This window comes from Hyperolius riggenbachi, chromosome 3 (genome assembly GCF_040937935.1).
Source record: "Hyperolius riggenbachi isolate aHypRig1 chromosome 3, aHypRig1.pri, whole genome shotgun sequence".
NCBI classification, from domain to species: domain Eukaryota; kingdom Metazoa; phylum Chordata; class Amphibia; order Anura; family Hyperoliidae; genus Hyperolius; species Hyperolius riggenbachi.
The window spans coordinates 477,463,341-477,482,036 of NC_090648.1; the positions used below are offsets into that span (position 1 = coordinate 477,463,341).

Consider the following 18,696-nt stretch of genomic DNA (forward strand, 5'->3'; position numbering starts at 1 on the left):
CTCCATATTCTTCTCACTACAGTTGTCCTTCAAAGCGGAGCAGCCCTTTAAGAGGATCTGTGACATGAAGGGTTACACTTCGCTCCGTGTAATTCAACAGCTCCCTATTAAGTATATATATATAGTGTATATGATATGAAGTGGCGGTGCCAGTCACGTCAAGTATTGATTAAGTGCTCTGAGAAATGCGCTTAGACTCTCCTGTCTGCTGTCTCCCTCCAGAGCGGACGCCAAGATAGATAGCAGAGGCAGGAACATAGACCTCTCCCTCAGACCCACATTATTCCTGGAATAAGTGGCTTGCTGAGTATGCCTCTGGCAGCTCCATTGGACTCTACGTTTAACAAATGTGTGTATTATAAAATACTGACTATATTTCTTCCCTGTTGCACTGCTAGTAAATCATCCGAGCGCCTGTCCCCCATTTAAAAATTTGGGATTCGTAACCAGTTCACAGCACTGCATATCATTTGTCACAGGGTGCATAGAATTTAGGTACTCCTGCTGATCACTGAGAGAATACAACTGCATTAAAATAAATGTCGGCCTCTGTTTGACTTGCTGCCGGATTGGCAAATCTTACATTTGAAATTTAAGCAACAATAAAATGATAAAAACAAAACAAAAACAAAACTGAGCGATAAAAAAGGGGAAGATTTTTACACCCAGAATCCTTACTTACATCATTTGCATACTCATGTTTATATAAAAGTACTGGTGATCAGAACTAGGGCAGCTTCACTACTTCACCACTGAGTTTTTTTCCCTTAAACAAAAAGAGCAATTTTCACATTTCAGTGCTGCTTTCAATCATTCGCCAATAACTTTATCACTACTTGTCACCAGTTCTAGTTTCAATGGGGCCCAGGGGCAAAAGTAACTTAGGGGACCCCTCTAATGCCCCCTTCCAACCATATTAACCCAGGGCCCCTGAGCTGGCTGCCAGGCCTGATCCAACCCCCCCCCCCGCATCACAGAATATCATTAGGAGTCCATCATATGTCCACTAAAAAGCATTTTTGGGGTTCCCATTATTCTACTCCTCTTTTTCCTATACACAGCATTCCTGCAGTCATGGGTCACCATAGCTGGAGGGGATGAGGGGCACCTTGGGGACCCCACAGGCTCTGAGGCCTTGGGGCAATTGCCCCCTTTGCTTCTATGGAAGCACCGGCCCTGCTTGTCCCACCCTAATGATCTATATATTGTTGTTTTTAGTGGGGGGGGGGGGGGGTGTTTCGCCACAAATTAGGCTTTCTTTGGGTGGTACTTTTGGTAAGAATTCTTTTTTTTTTCTATGCATTTTAAAGGCAATAAGAAGGAAAAAAATGGAAAGTAATCATTTCTCAGTTTTCAGCCGTTATAGTTTTAAAATAAAACATGCTACTGTAGATAAAACCCACACATTGTATCTGCCCCTTTGTCCTGGTTATTACAACATTAAAATTGTGTCCCTAGCACAATGTATAGTGACAATATTTTATTTGGAAATAAAGTGTATTTTTGTATTAAATTTTGTGTTTTTGGTCTTCTCATTGTACTCTATCAATAATTACATGCAAAAGTAACAGTAATACGCCCTCAGGGCATACATATTTTAAAAGCTAAGTCCCTAAGGTAACAATTCCGTTTAAAAATCTGTTTGTTTGTTTTTTTTAGTATTTATTTACACGTGTGTTATATGGTAGTGGCAAGGGGGCAGAATGGGTTAAAGAGCATATTATATGTACAGGAAATGTATTGTTTAATATTTTTTAATGTAATATTATTTTGTGTCCATTAGATGTCCCCACACAATCTCTTGCCTACTTATAATGCTGAATCACAGTATTCTGATTAAGCAGGGAGGGATAGTTTGTCTTGTTTCCAATTAATGACCACTGTTACTGGTTGCAGCAATGATAATTGATTCAGACACTTCGATTGGCTTTGGGAACACATATTCCCATTGAACAATCTGTGCATTGCCATGTGACTTAAAGTGTGTGTGTGTTTGGGGGGGGGGGGTTGCACGCCTCTTGTAAACATATAGAGAGAAGTATCTACACTCCTGCGAGCTAAGGTGAAGTTTTCAGGTATGTAGATACTTGTTCCGGGGGGGCGACATAACAACATTTAGTATATTGCAGTGAATGATTCAGGATACTCACTTTTCCACTAAATATCGTGGTTGCAGCATCAGAAACACTTCCTATAGCTAATTTTTGATGTATATAGGTATGTAGGCCTGACTTCCCAGTGAGGATTAGCCTAGGCTGTTTATTATGGGGAACTCTCCTGCCGTAGCACTCTGGAAGAACAGAGATCTTTTCTACTGGCTTTAGAACTCTACTGGCTTTAGTAAACTCTCTGTTTACGGACGGTAAATGCGAACTTCCGAAATAATGTTCGCGAACAGGTGAATGTGGTGAACCGCAAAATCACAAGGACTATTTATCTCACTCACCAGTATTAGTACCCTGTAACTGCATGTTGTATAGAATATCAATATACACAGGAGCTGCTCATAGACAACACATAATGCATGAAGAAAAAAACAAAACTATGCTGCCGCTCAGGGAATACAAAAGTTAAGCACCTTTATTATTGTCACATATCAGTGTCAAAAACACAAATCACACAATATCTACCCTAAAAACACTTATAACAGTGTGGAGCGCTCCTCACAATCACCATACACAGCAACCCACATTCACTCCATTCACTCTGGTACCAGTACCAAATGTCCTTAAAGAGAAACTCCGATCAAGAATTGAACTTTATCCCAATCAGTAGCTGATACCCCCTTTTACATGAGAAATCTATTCCTTTTCACAAACAGACCACCAGGTGGCGCTGTATGGCTGATATTGTGGTGAAACCCCTCCCACAAGAAACTCTTGAGTACGTACTCCTGGCAGTTTCCTGTCTGTGAACCTTGCGGCATTGTGGGAAATAGCTGTTTACAGCTGTTTCCAACTGCCAAAAAAGCATGCAGCAGCTACATCACCTGCCAACAGTAAAAATGTCACCATGTGATAAATGTCAGAATGTAAATCAGGGAGAGGAAAGATATTACAATGGGCAAACACTGATTAAATCATTCATACATAATTATTGTAAAAATAAAGCACTTTTCTTATTACATTATTTTCAGAGTGTGGAGATAGGTATAGCTGCCTAGGGATTTGAGGTAGGCCGTTAACCGGCAAGGCACTAGCAAATTCCAAGTCTCAACTGAAACGGACCGCAGTCGTAACAGACTCACTGCCTTCTGTGTCTTACCACCCAGCAGATAGAGATGTCTTCTCTGGTCATCAGCGATCACTTCCTGAGTTTACTGAATCCACTCCTCTCATAGCTCGTCCATGTGAGGTTACAGCGCTGCGGGGAGCCTGTTATTATTCCAGCGAGAGGTAATCACCTCCATCCAGCTCGCAGCTTGACCTAGCATACAGCATGACAAGGGGGAGCAGGAGCAGTGTGGATCAGAGACTTTTGCCGTGCGGCCGGCCAATTCCAGCGCTCAGAACGCACAGCGGGGTGTAGCCCCTTCCACAGACGCATTGCACCCGCCCACTGCGAGCTTCGTCAGGTAGCATGGTGTGAGGGACAGAAGAGTGATTTATGCGTACGTGGGTACGTTTAGGAGGCGTGGCTACAGCGTCACTCGTAGTCTTAGCTACAGCTTCGATTACATGACTCATCTCCATGGTCACAAGATACCGTGCAAGCAGCTAGATGTAAGTCTGCATAATCTTCCATTCAGATTGACGGTTAGAGTCCTGGTGCTCATCCTACCTCGGATTATAATCATATTGTTAATAATAAGGTTGTCCATGATATCTATTTACATAGATTTATTTGGACTTTGCAAATCTGGTCAATTACAGAAACGGAGCATAACATAATTCCTGGTTCAAGCCATTTGGGGTCAGAGAGTCCAGGAGATAAATCCATCTACACTCATGTTGCAGCAGCAGCTTCTCCTTATCTCCACCCCTCCTATTGCCTTGGAGTTTGTATATCCCCTTAAACTTAAAGAGGAACTCCAGCCTAAACAAACATACTGTCATTAAGTTACATTAGTTATGTAAATTAAAATAGATAGGTAATATAATCTCTTACCCACGCTGTTTTAAAAGAACAGGCAAATGTTTGATTTCATGAGGGCAGCCATCTTTTTGGTTCAAAGGAGGTGACAGGGAGCATGAGACACAGTTCCAACTGTCCTGTGTCCTAAACATCTCTCCCAGTTGCTAGGCAACGTGAATAACATAGGAAATCCCATCATGCTCTGCACAGCATCAAGGAAAAAAAGCCAGGGCTTTTTTTCTTTGATGGGTGGAGCTTAGCTAAAAATGCAGCTAAAAATGATGCTTTGGCAAGAAAAACAAAGTTCTAATGCTATGAAACTGTTAAAGAAACACCAAGCCTTTTCAGTTCTGCTGAGTAGATTTTTAGTCCAGAGGTTCACTTTAAATTCAGATGTCTCTCCATCATGGATTTCACAGAAATGTTCCGCTACTGAGCTCCTATAATCTCCATTGAGTTTCCTATCACAATTGATGTTACTCAAGTGTTCTGAAATCCTCTTTCTCAGTTTTCTTGTCGTCATACCCACATATAGCAGGGGACAAGGGCATTGTATGATATATACTGTCCACTCAGTGTTACAGTTTATAAAACAGCTGATTTCCCATTGCTTGCTTTTATGCGGTGCCTGAAACGTTTTTCCAGTATCCACATACTCACATACAGAGCATCCACCACATTTGTACGTTCCCTTGCCTGAAAACTCTCTAATCTGGTGAACCTCCATAGACTTCAATGGGCAGGTGAAATTTGAAAACCTACAAAGACTATTTCTGGCCACAATAGTGATGAAAATGTTGTTTCAAGGGGTCTAACATCTGGATAGAGGCATGTCGGAGGAGGATCCGTTTCAAAAGTCCCACCAAAAAGTACGGAGTTGACGCAAAGTCGGGTTTTAATCCCTAAAGGGCAGGTTCTGTGCCTGTAAGTTAATGAGGCAACAGCAGTATGCACACAGCTCTGGGTGTCAGTGGGCTGTGGAGTGTCACACACACACACACACAAGAAAAAAAAAAAACCCACAGGAGAACGATGTGCTAGCCCTCAATAGGGCTATTTAGGGTGCTTTCACAGAAAGTGAGGAACAAGAACACAGGTAGGCCTAGTTAATGCTTTCCCTACCGATCTGCAGCGAGTCTGACCCTACTCTCACTAAGGCCCCGTTCACATTACAAACGCGGATGGCCACGCATGCAGAACGCAACGCATGCAACCGCACGCCATCCGCGTTTGTGTGCGTTGCGTGGCTGATCCCATCACTGAAAAGTGAATGGGACAGCCACGCGTTTTTACAAAAAATGCGTGCAGCATGCGTTCCCGGACCGCACAGTTCCGGAACGCATGCAGTGTGAACATCAGCCATTGCACTCTATGCAATGTCTGATGTCGTGCGTGTCGGCCACCTGCACGCGTTTCCAAAACGCGGTTGGAAACGCGTGCAGTGTGAATGGGGCCTAACAGTCAGCAGCCAGCATAGAATGAATCCAATATGGCCACCACAACTGTTTTTTGATAGGGGGGTGGTGGTCCAGGACAGGGTGCTAGCTGTTGGCTGCCATGTGTCTGCTGACTGTGAGGTAAGGGGTCAAAATTTAGCTCAATGATAATGTATAGGGGGCGGGGTTAATTTTAACACAGTCCCAAATTACTAAGCCCCACTGCCATGGTTGTAACTAGAAGGGAGCGACCCCTGCGATCACAGGGGGGCTCAGAGCTGTGGGAGGTCCCATCTACCAACCTTCCCTTCCTCCCATACAGAGGACAATACTTCAGGTCAGGTGTTTTTTTGCTACACTTGTTATGGATGTGAAGTTCATGAAGGACACAATTGTTTTATGACCCTTGTGAGATGGGCACCAAAGCCGTCACAAATGGGAGGCAAAGGACCTGGGGGGAATCAAAATGTTGCTCGTGGGCCCCACGATGTGTAGTTACGCCACATACCACCGTCCTGCTTTATAGTAGGGTAGAAAAAGCTGAGCTCCATTCATGCGCATAACACAAATGTCTCTGAGTACAGAAACACAGTAGCAGGAAAAAAGGGCGCCGGCTGAGGGTGGACGAAAAGGGCGCTGCAATAGACTTTAATGTAATTATCGTTAATACGTCGAAAAAAGAAGAAAAAAGGGTGCCGCGATAAATATCGTTAACAACATTAGAACATTATAGTTTTTGAAGTAGTTATCATTTTAGAAGCTCGCAACATTGTAGTTTTTGTCATATTATTTCGTTTGCATGTACAGATTTTATGTTATCAAAGATATTATCGTTTCTATGTGTAAAAGGGTGTTTCTGCAGAGGGAGTGGTTAGGGTTAGGCACCAGCAGGGGGAGTGGTTATGGTTAGGCACCACTTGGGCTGCGGTTAGTTTTAGGCAACACCGGGGGGGGGGGGGGTGGTTAGGGTTAGGCACCACCATGGGGAGTGGTTAGGGTTAGGCACCACCCGGGCGGTGGTTAATTTTAGGCAACACCAGGGGGTGTGATTAGGGTTAGGCACCACCTGGGGGGTTGGTTAGTTTTAAGCACCACCAGGGGAGGGTTCTGTGTGAGGGTAGGGTTGGGTTAAGCTGTATTGTTGAATTATGTAACGATAGTTAACGTTAATATCTTTTTATTATTTCTCGTCTGTTTTTACAACGGTATTTATCGTTAATAAAGCTTGACAATGATGTTTATTGTTATCAGATTTCATTAATAACCTGCGCCATTTCGTTATCAAGTCGGGCCCTTTTTCATATAGCCTAGATAGCAGCCTAGTCTCATATAGCCTAGACAGCACATCCAGAACAACTCATAACCCGGAAGCAGAAGGGATTTGAGCCGGCGGCCATATTTTATTTTTCCTGGAGCAATAATGGATAAAAAACATTTAAAAAGGCACACCAGAGCGGCGAAATTATCAGGTAGGGCATTTATTCTTTACAAGCTATCGACTGATATGTTTATTTTGTGTGAAACGTTCATCTCTGGTTCCCTTTAAAGTACTAAACATGTTGTTCGTAAAGGTCAAGACTTGATCTTTTTTTCTTAGCAAGGAGTGAGACAATATTTGTAGATGCTTTACATGTAAGGTGCATTCATTATTTATGTACATTTAAAGAGGAACTCCAGTGAAAATAATGTAATGAAAAAAGTGCTTAATATTTACCACAGTTATTTATAAACTTATATTTCGTCAGTGTTTGCTGATTGTAAAATCTTTCCTCTCCCTGATTTACATTCTGAAATGTTTCACATGGCGACATCTATACTGCTGGCAGGTGATGTCTGTGGAAGGAGATGCTGCTTTTTTGGTTGCTGGAAACAGCTGTTATTTCCCACAATGCAACAAGGCTCCCACGGTGAGTCTGTACCTAGGTGCTGACATCACACTGTGGGAGGGGTTTCACCACAATATCAGCCATACACAGCCCCGTGATAATCTGTTTGAGAAAAGGTAAATATTTCTCATGGGAAAGGCAATATCGGCTACAGATTGGGATGAAGTTGAATCCTTGGTTACAGTTTCTCTTTAACCTCCTTGGCGTTATGGACGAGCTCAGCTCGTCCATGTATGCCAAGGAGGATTGCTCAGCCCCTGGGGGGTCTTTTTACTTACTTTTTTTTTCAGAACATGTAGCTAGCACTTTGCTAGCTACATGTTCTGTCCGATCGCCACCACAATCCGCCGGTCTGCCACGATGCGCCACTAAAGGGGCTGTCCCCACCCCCCCCCCCCCAAAACGCCTAGCGAATCACCGCCAGGCTGCACAATGGGAAGGATCGGAGCTCCTCATGACCTCATGACGTCGATGATGTCATGTCCGATCATCACCATGGCGACAGGAGAAGCGACAATAGGATATCACACTTCTCGCGGGATCGCGGACACGTAAGTATGGCCGGCGGGGATTGGGAGGGTGGATGTGGACAGCGTGGCGTACTGCTGTAGCTAGCAATCCGCTAGCTACAGCACGCGGAAAAAAAATATTTAACAAAATGGGTAATGCGTACTTATGTACGCATTACCCAGAACGCCAGGGAGGTTAAAGGGTATGAAATGTTACCTTTTTTAATCTACCCAGACAACACATGCAAACAGCGCACATCAATTTTACAGTTGTTTAGGACTTTTGCTCCTCATCAGTGCATGGCAGGGATTGATATGGCTCTATGGCATAGGGCTTGGACCCCAATTCCCTTGCGTCTGCACCTGTACATAACCCAGTCCGAACTGTCGCACAAGGGATCGAATCCCTATTCCTGCCATGTGACAGTGCGCATGTATACTAAACTTTATTTCCCTGATCAATTGTTATCAAATAAATCAATCTGAAAATACATTGAAGTACTATAGGCAGCAGTTTTCTCAGAAGGAAACGGTCTGTGCCTTTCTCCTTGCCGTTTGATTAAATGAAACATACAATTCAAACAACTGCAGCAGCACCAACAGATCCTGAAGATGAGTGAACTTGATCAGTAGGGATGCTCGTTCAGATTGTGCGGAACTGAAATTTCCACATTTCCGTTCGAAAATCCATATTTCTGTTTGGAAATCGGAAAATGAAAGTCAGAAATCAGAATTCCGCGGAAATCCAATTTTCCTTAAAGGGAACCTGAAGAAAGGAAATGTACTTGAAATAAACACTTGACGTAGCTGCAAATGAATATTGCATACTTACCTCGCCGTCAGTTCCTCTCAGAAGCTCACCATTGTCTTCTTCCAGTGATCCCTTCCAGTTCTGACAATATTTTGTCAGAACTGAAATATACCAGTTGCAGTTATATTTCAGCAGCTGTCAGTTACAACTGAATGTGCAAGGTAATGTCTATGTTTCCCTATGGCTCAAGTGAGTGATATTGCAGTTTAACAGTATGCTAACCAGGAAGCTGTTATGGGGTAATGGCCATATTCAAAATGGAGGATGGAGAAATCCATTGATCACAGTGGACAAATAGGACGCAGGAGAGGAGAAAGAGATTGAGGCGTACACTACACAGGAGGTAAGCATGACCTGTGTATGGTTATTTTGACTTTTTATTTTCAGTTCAGGTTCTCTTTAACTCTGTAATTTAAGCCAAATCACAGAACTCGGTAGTATTGGACCAATCAGAGAATGCAGAATCTTTCTGCAAAATTTAAATTTTAGCCCAATCACAAGACTGGTTTTCTATTTTCCGATTTTTATTTTTATTTTTCTGCATTCTTTGATTAAAAAAAATGACCAGTAAAATTCTCCTCAAAAATGGGAAAAATGGAAAATCAGAAATCGGAAAAATGGAATATCAGAAATAAGAAAATCGAAAATTGGAATTTTCGCAGAATCGGATATAGGCATTTCCGACCATCTCTATTGATCAGGTGATCAAAATTGCAAACCAAGAGTTTTAATTGCAAAGGCTTAAAACTATTGAGACAATATTCCAGTACTAGATGATTTCAGTATTTTTTTTTCTTAATTGCTTCAAATTGGCAGTAATGAGTTTTATTATTATTTTCTTGTCATAACTAGTGCATTTAAAGTCTTTTATTTTCCGAGTGATATTAGTGATAATCCAGACGGCACCAGGCCTTCTTTTGCAGACGGATTCTTTTATTAATCAATTATAGTCACCAAGGTCAACAGTATACATAGATAAGAGGAAAAAAGTGCTCTTTATAGCATCGCAGCAACATTTTCAATACCACAGTATCCTTTCATATTCATGTTCAAACTTTAAGAAAAAAAAAAGAAAAAGGAATTGCACACCAACTAAACATTTGAAAGTGCATTTCGGGTAAACCTGCCAGCAGGGTTATCAATCGAAGGAAAAATTGTGAGCACCATCCTCTTCCCCATTTCCAATTCTCTTTCCCATTTCCCAACCTCTTTCCCATTTCCCATCCTCTTCTCCATTTCCCATTCTCTTCCCCCCCATTTTCCATCCTCTTCTTCATTCTCTTCTCCATTTCCCATCCTCTTTCCCATTTCCCATTCTCTTTCTTATTCCCTGTCCTCTTCTTAATTTTCCAAATTTCTACCCCTACACACGCGTTACTTACTTCATCTCCCCTTCTGTTTACTATTCCCTCTCTTGGAAATAAGAGGAGGGAAGAGGATTTTTCCTTGATGGCTTTTCCGCCGCCTCTGGTCCTGAAATTGTTAATTGGCCGCCATTATAGCTGCAGTTAACATTGTGGTCTTTAAAGGAGCCCCAGATATCTGACCGGCCACGGGTGCCCATTTTTAATGATTCGTGCCACTGTACGTACAGTGGCTTGCAAAAGTATTCGGCCCCCTTGAAGTTTTCCACATTTTGTCAGATTACTGCCACAAACATGAATCAATTTTATTGGACTTCCACGTGAAAGACCAATACAAAGTGGTGTACACGTGAGAAGTGGAATAAAAATCATACATTATTCCAAACATTTTTTACAAATCCATAACTGCAAAGTGGGGTGTGCGTAATTATTCAGCCCCCTGAGTAAATGCCACTCTTCCATAAATGCCAACTTTGTACAGTGCATGACTAATAGTTGTCCTATGGACAGAGTCTCCCACCTGAGCTGTAGATCTCTGCAGCTCGTCCAGAGTCACCATGGCCCTCTTGACTGCATTTCTGATCAGCACTCTCCTTGTTTGGCCTGTGAGTTTAGGTGGATGGCCTTGTCTCGGTAGGTTTACAGTTGTGCTATACTCCTTCCATTTCTGAATGATCACTTAAACAGTGCTCCGTGGGATGTTCAAGGCTTTGGGGATATTTTTGTAGCCTAAGCCTGCTTTAAATTTCTCAATAACCTTATCCCTGACCTGTTCGGTGTGTTCTTTGGACTTCATGGTGTTGTTGCTCCCAATATTCTCTTAGACAACCTCTGAGGCCGTCACAGAGCAGCTGTATTTGTACTGACATTAGATTACACACAGGTGCACTCTATTTAGTAATTAGCACTTATCAGGCAATGTCTATGGGCAACTGACTGCACACAGACCAAAAGGGGCTGAATAATTACGCACACCCCACTTTGCAGTTATTTATTTGTAAAAAAAATGTTTGGAATCATGTATGATTTTCATTCCACTTCTCACGTGTACACCACTTTGTGTTGGTCTTTCACGTGGAATTCCAATAAAATTGATTCATGTTTGTGGCAGTAATGTGACAAAATGTGGAAAACTTCAAGGGGGTCAAATACTTTTGCAAGCCACTGTATGTCTGGTATTAATGTGATCCGTATTCTTTAAGGTTTTGGAATCGGTATTATTATTTGTGTGCGATAAATATTGCCTGAGATATACAGTAGACCAGTCATATATTTCAGACTAATTTTTCCCTCCAAAAGTCTGGGGTTGGCTAACTTCCAGAGCAGGGGTTGCCCCTGAGGGCTGTATAAAAGAGAACACTGCATTTTCAGCTGGAGTTCTCTACATTGACCATAACCTAAGGACTTGGAGCTAGCAATAAAACCCAAGGTTAGCTTCCATTTTGAATGAGTTCTTAAAGACAAATGATTCTTGGACTCCCACATGGACTGAATCATCAATAAGTATTCATTTTCTCTGTTTTCCCTTTTATTTTATACTGTGGCTTCTGTCTTCACAATTATTACTTATACTACTTTCTGTAATTTTCTGTATGTATGAATTATTTTTAATGCATTTAAAATAAAATTTAAAATAAAACGACTTAAGGTAATTTTTATGGCTTTGCACCTGATTTGAGTACCGCAGAACGAATCCTAGAATTTCTGAACATTCGCTACCTGAAGTATTGTATTGTTTCAGTCAGACTAGAGTGTGTTAACTGATTTATCCGCAGGCTTAGAATAGTCAGAAAGGTTTCTCTTGTCCCTTATAATCCAGGGTGGGGACAGCTTTTCTGAAATATTGTGTACTATAATGGTTGTGTTGCTCGCATGTTCCCTCCTGGCCTGTCCCAAGTCATTGAGTGGTTCCGACCAGTAGGGGGCACGGGACAATAGGGAAAGCACTAGACACCAGGGAACTGTACAGGGGAAGGGGACGGGTCACTAGACACTTAGGATCTGTATAGGAGAGGGACCGCTGCAAAACACACACACAACAATTATATTGCGCATTTCTACTGGCGGATTCAAAGTGTAAGAGCTGCAGCCACTAGGGGACATTCTATAGGCAGTAGCAGTGTTAGGGAGTCTTGCCCAAGTTCTCCTACTGAATAGGTGCTGAATTACTGAACAGGAAGAGCTGAGATTTGAACCCTAGTCCCATGTGTCAGAGGCAATGCCCTTAACCAGTACACTATAAGGCACCACTAGACACTAGGGAACTGTGTAGGGGGGGGGGGGGGGAGCAGGGCCACTAGACAACAGGGAACACTATAGGGGAGGAAAGGGGCCAGTAGATACAAGGGTGCTGTATAGGGGAGGGAGGAGGAACACTAGACACCAGGAAACTGTATAGGGGAGGGAGAACAATCACTATCCACTAGGGAACTGTATAGTGGTTGGAGGGGGGTCACTAGACACCAGGAAACTTTATAAGGGAGGGAGGTGAGCACAAGACATTGAGGTTTGCCTGCAACTTGGTCCCAGTGTTTAATTTTCGGCCCACTTTGTGTTTTTTTTGACACTTCTGGTGTAGAAAAAGTTGTTGATGACATCACAAGGTTTGCCTGCACTTCCACTACTCAGAAATGCCGGCTGAAGTTAAGATTGGCCAGGGATCATCAGGGTTTTGTAACAAACAAAAGCCGCCTTATTATTATTATTATTATTACTAGGTCACTTTAAGCTCAGAAAGTTTGAACAGTGTTCAGTTCTTTTGATTACAGAAGCATTCTTTTGTTTCCAAACACCAACATCTGAGCTCGGAGGCATCTGCAATATGAAAGATGTTTCTAGAGACACCATGCACACTCCTCTTCACTATTTTCTATTGAATTTCAAAACAATGTTTGGCATTTTATTAAATAGTAGTTCATGGTCGTGCTGTGATATTTGCACAGGCTGGATGAATAAGCGAGTCTGCCTGCAGTTCGGTGGCTGATTTTTTGAGCTCTTCGAAGGACAAATGATGAAAGCAGAAGGCTGGGAGAATGCAGACGGAAGCTCGTAGGATGAAAGACAAAGACCATCAGGTACATGGGAAACATGGAATATAAGGGGCATCAGGGATGTGATCATTAACTGCTCCATGCCTGGTCACATCATGTGAAATACAGGAAATTAAGAGCCAATACACACCCATTCCTTCTTTTAGGGGGCTTAAAGAGAATCTGTACTCTAAAATTCGAACAATAAAAAGCATACCATTCTATTCATTATGTTCTCCTGTGCCCCTCTGTGCTATTTCTGCCTCTTCCTGCTGCAATCCTGGCTTGTAATTGCCTGTTTTAGGCAGTGTTTACAAACAAAAGACATAGCAAGTTACAGGCTGAGAGGAGCTCAGTGTGTGAGTCATACAGAGTGTGCAGGGGGCCTGGAGAGGGTGTGTATAGCTTCTATCCAATCACAAGCAGCACAGTGCATTCCAGCTTGACTGCCTCAGCCCGACAGACTCGACAGAGGAGAGAAGATTAGATCATATAACAGAGATAATACATCCATTGTGCAACTAGGAAAGGCTTCAGTTAGACAGAACACATTAGAACAGGTATAGGAACTTATAGGATAGAAGAAATAAGAAGTCTCATTAACCACTTGCCGACCGCACACTCATAACGTGCGTCGGCAAAGTGGCAGCTGCAGGACCAGCGACGCAGTACTGCGTCGCCAGCTGCAGCCTAATTAATCAGGAAGCAGCCGCTCGTACGAGCGGCTGCTTCCTGTCAAATCACGGCGGGGGGCTCCGTGAATAGCCTGCGGGCCGCCGATGGCGGCTCGCAGGCTAGATGTAAACACAAGCGGAAATAATCCGCTTTGTTTACATTTGTACGGCGCTGCTGCGCAGCAGCGCCGTAAGGCAGATCGGCGATCCCCGGCCAATCAGCGGCCGGGGATCGCCGCCATGTGACAGGAGACAGCCTGTCACTGGCTGCACAGGACGGATAGCGTCCTGTGCAGCCGGATCTCCAGGAGGGGGCCAGGTAGGAGAGGGAGGGGGAGGATTTCGCCGCGGAGGGGGGCTTTGAGGTGCCCCCCCCGCCACCCACAGCAGGCAGGTGAGATCAGACCCCCCCAGCACATCATCCCCATAGGGGGGAAAAAAGGGGGGCAATCTGATCTCCCTGCCTGCACCCTGATCTGTGCTGGGGGCTGCAGAGCCCACCCAGCACAGATCAATCAAACCAGCGCTGGTCCTTAAGGGGGGGTAAAGGGTGGGTCCTCAAGTGGTTAAAGGGTATCTGAATTGACATGGGATATGCTAAGATGAATGCGTATGTACAGTCCCAAGCCTACAGAGAAGTAGGCTGTGTTCCTTTTTTGTTTTTTTCTCACTGTAAGGGTTAAAAATCCAGTTATGTACATGATACTTTCTCTTCAGTCAGACCTGAGTAAGACTATTTATGGTGTCAGAACGCTTGCCTTTTTCACTCTTAAAGTGTGTTCCTAGTAATTGGGACACAGACACATATCACTTAGTTAACTACACACCTCTGTGTCCTTCCTTTCTGTGCTGGTCTATGCCGACTGACCCTATGCCCCCCCCCTCCCCCCGCGCGCCCTCACCTTGAAATTTCCAACAGCAAGCATGTTGGCAGCTTACAAACAGAAGAGGCCTCCTTTGCAGGAGAGGGACTCCCTCCGTGCTCGCTCCCGAGTTTCTTCTCTGAGCTGAGAAGAAGACGGGACAGCTACAGGCAGATCAATGGCAACCTCAAGAGAGGAGAGCAGCGCAAAGTAATCGTGTGGCACGCTTCAAATGCTGGAAATGCGCAATGATGTCGCTTCTATATCTGTAGTGTCCTCTGTGGTCACAGTGCCCATTTCGCCTGTGTTTACACAGCTGCTGATCTGAGGTCTGTGTGCGAGTGACGGGGTGGCAGCAGTGGCCATACAAGTCAGAGACAAGACAGCCTTGTCAGCATGGGAGGCCCCTGCTGTGGGTGAGGCCCCAAGTGGTTGCTGGCGAGGGACGTAATAGATTGCTAGGGTCTAGGAGAAGCCCCAGAAAAGTATATCTTTGCCCCCGTCTGTCTCAGATATCCTTTTAAAGGGGATCGGATATAAACTTTTACTCATTGCATAATTGTGCCCCTTACATATATTCTATAGGGCATTCCTCAAGTCAAATACTTTTTTTTTTAATACCCTAATTCCCTATAAACTAAACAAGCTGGGCCCACAGCTCCTCCAGCACCTAGGCATTCTGAGTCCCATGTAGCAAGTGCTCATGGGAGCTCAGTCTGGTAAGGAGGCTTTTCCCAAAGGAGGAGAAGGAGGCATAACCAGCCAGAGATTTTAGAGGTGAGGGGAGGAGAGAGGAGTTTTTTACAGGCTGAGGGGTGAAGATAGAGAGCAGCTTGCCTGTGTGATGACAAGCAGAATATGGCTGCTTTCACTGTATCACAGAAAGAAATAATCATATACGGTTGACGCAGTTTGCAGCTGGATTTGCTGTGTAAACTATCTAAACTTCAGCTAAGATAAATAGACAAGTTACTTGTTATAGTTTTTCATCTCAGATCTGCTTTAAAGGGAACCTAAACTGAGAGGAATATGGATGTTTCCTTTTAAACAATACCAGTTGCCTGGCAGCCCTGCTGAGCTCTTTGGCTGTAGTAGTAGCTGAATCACAGACCTGAAACAATCATGCAGCTAATCCAGTCTGACTTCAGTCAGAGCTTGGGATGATCGGAAAGAGCAAATTCCGTTCCGCCGGAATTCGCGGATTCCGCCAGCGCTGAATTGGGTCGCTATGAAAATTCTGCCAGATTTTTGCGAAGTTCCGCGAAATTCCAGCAGAAAAATTAAAGTATTCGCAAATGGAACCTTATTTATGCTAAATGGTAGACCATAGAACCTTTTCACTGTTCCCTTAGTCCTTTTTCTCCTCCCTCCCTCCTCACGGAGGGAGGAGGGTCTCGTTTTCCAAGGAATTGAAGGATTTCAAAAGCCAGCTTACATACCTTAACCGGGAATCAATCCCAGGTCTAGTGCTTGGTAGGCAGCTCTCTTCACCACTATACCACCACCAACGCTACATGCTGAAGCTAGCCTAGCATGTACCATTATGAGAAATAGTAGGCCTAGTAGGCCTGGGTTCGATTTCCGGCCAATGTATGTAAGCTGGCTTTTGAAATCCTACAATTCCCTAAGCAAGCTCATTTTTCTCTTGTTTATATCACAATAGAGATGTAGCGAACAGTTCGCCGACGAACGGTTCCAGGCGAACTTTGGTGGTTCGCGTTCACCTGCACCAGGCGAACTTTTACGGAAGTTCGATTCGCCCCATAATGCACTATGAGGGTCAACTTTGACCCTCTGCATCACAGTCAGCAGGCACATTGTAGCCATTCAGGCTACACTAAGCCCTGGAGCCCCCCCCCCCCCCTTATATAAGGCAGGCTCGCTGGCCATGACACTCACTTGTGTGCCTGCTGCAAATAGACAGACTAGGGAGAGCTGCTGCAGATTCTTTCTCCTAGGGAAAGATTAGTTAGGCTCTTGGCTTGCTCCTGGCTGATTGTTATTGCTTTTATAGCACCCCTCAACAGCTCTTTTGAGAGCTAATGATCTCCTGATGTGGTTTTTTTGTGTGTGTTGCTCACTGACATTATACAGCCCTATCTGTTGCAGCTGGACCTTGGTAATTGTTATTACTGTGCCAGCCAGGCCCTGCCTACCTACCTATACTGGGACTCCTACCTATGCCTACCTAACTACTGGGGCACCTACTTACCTATACGGGGACACCTACCTACCTACCTACCTATACTAGGGGACCTACCTATGCCTACCTACCTATACTGGGACTCCTACCTATGCCTACCTACATACAAGAAGATAATAAGGTCGTTGCTTCATTGTGGTCAGACCAAATTTGATCAGCTGGACAGTCACTGTTGTTCTATCATTGAGCTATCACAGCCCGGTGACCATATGGGCTTGAAAACCGCCACGGCCTACACTCTCGCTACGGTGCGCACCAGTCCAGCACGGCCATCACTACGCAAACAGCTGTTTGCGGTGCGTTACACAGTGAGTTTGGTGTGTCAGTGTGAAGCAGAACTCTAATTACACTCCTTGATTGATGTATACACATGCAAGATGTTTTAAAGCACTTTAGGCCTGCAATTTAGCATTCAATGTGATTTCTGCCCTTAAAACTCTGCTTTGCGTCACATCCAAATTTTTACCCGGGACTTTGGGCATGTATCCCACTCCGCCATGCCCCCCTCCAGGTGTTAGACCCCTTGAAACATCTTTTCCATCACTTTTGTGGCCAGCATATTTTTTTCTATTTTTCAAAGTTTGCATCCCCATTGAAGTCTATTGCGGTTTGCAAACTTTTCCGCAAACCGAACCTTCCGCGAAGGAGGTTCGCGACATCTCTATATCAAAATGGTACATGCTAGGCTGGCTTTAGCATGTAGCATTGTAGTGTGTTGTGTTGGTGGTATAATGGTTAGGATAGCAGCCTACCAAGCACTAGACCTGGGTTTGATTCCCGGCCAATGTATGTAAGCTGGCTTTTGAAATCCAACAAGTCCCTAAGCAAGCTCATTTTCTCTTGGATATATCACAATGGTACATGCTAGGCTGGCTTCAGCATGTAGCATTGTAGTGTGTTGTGTTGGTGGTATAATGGTTAAGAGAGCAGCCTACAGAGCGGAAGGTCTGGGTTTGATTCCTGGCCAATGTATGTAAGTTGGCTTTTGACATCCTACAAATCCCTCAGCAAGCTCATTTTTCTCTTGGATATATCATAATGGTACATGGTAGGCTGGCTTCAGCATTTGGTGGTGGTATAATGGGGAGGAGAGCAGACTACCAAGCACTAGACCTGAGTTCGATTCCCGGCCAATGTATGTAAGCTGGCTTTTGAAACGCTACAATTCCCTAAGCAAGCTCATTTTTCGCTTGGGTATATCACAATGGTACATGCAAGGCTGGCTTCAACGTGTAGCATTGTACTGTGTTGTGTTGGTGGTATAATGGTTAGGATAGCAGCCTACCAAACACTAGACCTGGGTTTGATTCCCGGCCAATGTATGTAAGCTGGCTTTTGAAACCCTACAATTCCCTAAGCAAGCTCATTTTTCTCTTGGGTATATCACAATGGTACATGCTAGGCTGGCTTCAGCATGTAGCATTGTAGTTTGTTGTGTTGGTGGTATAATGGTTAGGATAGCAGCCTACAGAGTGGTAGGCCTGGGTTCGATTCCTGGCCAATGTATGTGAGTTGGCTTTTGACATCCTACAAATCCCTAAGCAAGCTCATTTTTCTCTTGGATATATCATAATGGTACATGCTAGGCTGGCTTCAGCATGCAGTGTTGGTGGTGGTATAGTGGTGAGGAGAGCTGCCTACCAAGCACTAGACCTGGGTTTGATTCCCGGCCAAGGTATGTAAGCTGGCTTTTGAAATCCTACAATTCTCTGGAAGACAAGACTCTCCTCCTCCCTTCCGGGAGGAAGGGAGGAAATCTGTCGAGCAGAAATTCTTCTTATTAGGCAGAAATTAGCTCGATGGGGAAAAAATTTTGAATTTCGTAAAATTCTGCGGAATTTCATAAT

The 18,696-nt window shown here is 44.0% G+C and overlaps 1 long non-coding RNA gene across 1 annotated transcript in view; it reads right to left on the bottom strand.

The window, feature by feature from the left end:
* The window catches only part of LOC137561711 (uncharacterized), a 97,858-nt gene that overhangs the window by 75,090 nt on the left and 4,072 nt on the right, over positions 1 to 18,696 (bottom strand). The window lies entirely within an intron of this gene.